The sequence below is a fragment of the Pan troglodytes genome, chromosome 10, assembly GCF_028858775.2.
Source record: "Pan troglodytes isolate AG18354 chromosome 10, NHGRI_mPanTro3-v2.0_pri, whole genome shotgun sequence".
In the NCBI taxonomy this organism is placed as follows: domain Eukaryota; kingdom Metazoa; phylum Chordata; class Mammalia; order Primates; family Hominidae; genus Pan; species Pan troglodytes.
This window is the reverse complement of record NC_072408.2, coordinates 46,909,475-46,912,212: the sequence shown is the minus strand read 5'-3', so window position 1 is coordinate 46,912,212 and position 2,738 is coordinate 46,909,475.

Below are 2,738 nucleotides of genomic sequence, written 5' to 3'. Positions count from 1 at the left end.
AGTTCTCGCGAGACCCATCACCATGGCAGCGGCTGCAGCACCGGCAGCCGGGCGCTGGAGCTGGAGTCAGGGCGGGGGCAGGTGTGGGGGCTGTGGGCGGCGGAGGCGGGAGCCGGGAATGGGGATGAGACAGTGAGGACTGAGGTGAGAATCCCAAGCTCCAGGGTTGTGCCTGGAATTTAAGGACTGAGGCGGCAAGTTGGCTGCGTAGGAGACGGGCTGGGCTGAGGGGCCCAGGGGCTCCTTGGGCAAAGCCAGCATCGGGATATGGGTGAACAGTCGTTGCTGTGGCATGCCTTACCCAGCCAGACTTCATCTTTATTTCTTAATCTGGGCTAGCTGCAATCCCCTGAAAGCCCTCACCGCACCATTGTTGTTGCTCACTATTCCTGAGACTAGATTACTGTGGGGTCTGAATCAAGAGATCCTTTCCCATAAGGAAGAGGAAGGAGAGTGATGAACTTAAGAGGCTAAAGGAAAACAGCTGGACTCTGAGCCAGTTAAGTTGGAACTTGAAAGACGGAGAGTGGAAACCTAATATTCAGAAGTGTGGTTTGAGGAAGTGTGCCTAGATGAGTAGGGATTTTAGTATCCCAAGGAAAGGTGAAGGACTTTGCACCCATATTTCTTGCTTCCTACCCACTCCTACTTCCCTCACACTCCGTTTTGCACCTGGTCTAGACATGCAGAACTGCCTTGAAACAAAAATAGCTGTGATAGAAGGGCACTAGTAATGCTAAGAACAGAAGGTTCCTTTTTTTTTTTTTTTTTTTTTTTTTTTTGAGACAAGAGTCTCACTGTCGCCCAGGCTGGAGTGCAATGGCACCATCTTGGCTCACTGCAACCTCTGCCTCCCGGGTTCAAGCGATTCTCCTGCCTCAGCCTCCTGAGTAGCTGGGATTACAGGCGTGAGCCACCGCGCCCGGCCAACAGAAGGTTCTCTAAGTGCCCTCTCTCCTCATTTACAGCAGTATAAGGGAACGAACACATGGCTCTTCCCTAAGGCTTGAGCCAAAATTGTTGCTCTTATGAATGTATTGCCTTGGTTGGTTTTGTTTGTTTGTTTTCTTGCTTCCAAGAAGAACTAAGCTGGGGCCAGGCCCTGTGTTCACACTTGTAATCCCAGCACTTTGGCAGGCTGAAGTGGGCCGATCACTTAAGGTCAGGAGTTTGAGACCATCCTGGCCAATATGGTGAAACCCTGTCTCTACCAGAAAATACAAAAATTAGCCAGGCATGGTGGCACATACCTGTAATCCCAGCTACTTGAACTGAGGCCAGAGAATCGCTTGAACCTGGGAGGCGGAAGTTGCAGTGAGCCAAGATCGTACCACTGCACTCCAGCCTGGGCGACAGAGCAAGACTCTGTCTCAAAGAAAAAAAAAAAAAGCTGGTAGGTGCCATATATGTCGATCTCCTTGTCCTCATCAATCCCTGGTGTATGCACTTACAGTCCCTTAACCCAGTCTGTTTTCTGTCTTATGTTAACCTGATAACATGACCCTAGAATGTCAAGCTAAGGGGACCTTAATTTAAGATGGTAAGGGATGAGATGGATGACAAGGAACCTGTTTATAACAAGGAATTATATCTGTCCTGGGCACTGCTATTAAGGGCTGCTGCCCTGCTAATCTCTGTGGGTTGTTTTTTGTTTTTGTGTGTTTTTTGTTTGTTTGTTTGTTTGTTTGTTTTTGAGATGGAGTCTCGCTCTGTCACCCAGGCTGGAGTGCAGTGGTGCAATCTCAGCTCACTGCAACCTCCGCCTCCCAGGTTCAAGCGATTCTCCTGCCTCAGCCTCCCGAGTAGCTGGGACTACAGGCGTGTGCCACCATGCCCGGCCAATTTTTTGTTTTTTTAGTAGAGACAGGGTTTCACTGTGTTAGCCAGGATGATCTCAATCTCCTGACCTCGTGATCTGCCCGCCTCGGCCTCCCAAAGTGCTGGGATTACAGGCGTGAGCCACATCTCTGTGTTTTTTTTAAGATACGGGGTCTCACTATGTTGCCCAGGCTGGAGTGCAGTGGCTATTCACAGGAGCGATCATAGCACACTTCAGTCTTGAATTCCTGGGTTCAAGTGATCCTCCTGTCTCAGCCTCCTGAATAGCTGGGATTATAGACATGTGCCACTGTGCTGGGTAGTTCTGTCGGGTGTGTTTTTGTTGGTGGTTTTGTTTGTTTGTTTCTTGCTTTTTTTTTTTTTTTTTTTCTGTTTTTGAAACTGGATCTTGGCCGGGCGCGGTGGCTCAAGCCTGTAATCCTAGCACTTTGGGAGGCCGAGGCAGGCGGATCACGAGTCACGAGGTCAGGAGATCGAGACCATCCTGGCTAACACGGTGAAACCCCGTCTCTACTAAAAATACAAAAAATTAGGCAGGCGTGGTGGCAGGCGCCTATAGTCCCAACTACTCCTGAGGCTGAGTCAGGAGAATGGCATGAACCCGGGAGTTGGAGCTTGCAGTGAGCCGAGATCGCGCCACTGCACTCCAGCCGGGGCGATAGAGCAAGACTCCATCTCAAAAAAAAGAAAAGAAAAAGAAACTGGGTCTTGCTGTGTTGCTGAGGCTGGAGTGCAGTGGCACAATCGGCTCACTGCAGCCTCAACCTCCTGGGCTCAAGTGATCCTTACCACCTCAGCCTCCCAAGTAGCTGGGACTACAGGTGCACGCCACCATGCCTGGCTAATTTTTTTTTTTTTTTTTTTTTGAGACAGTTTCGCTCTTGTTGCCCAGGCTTGAG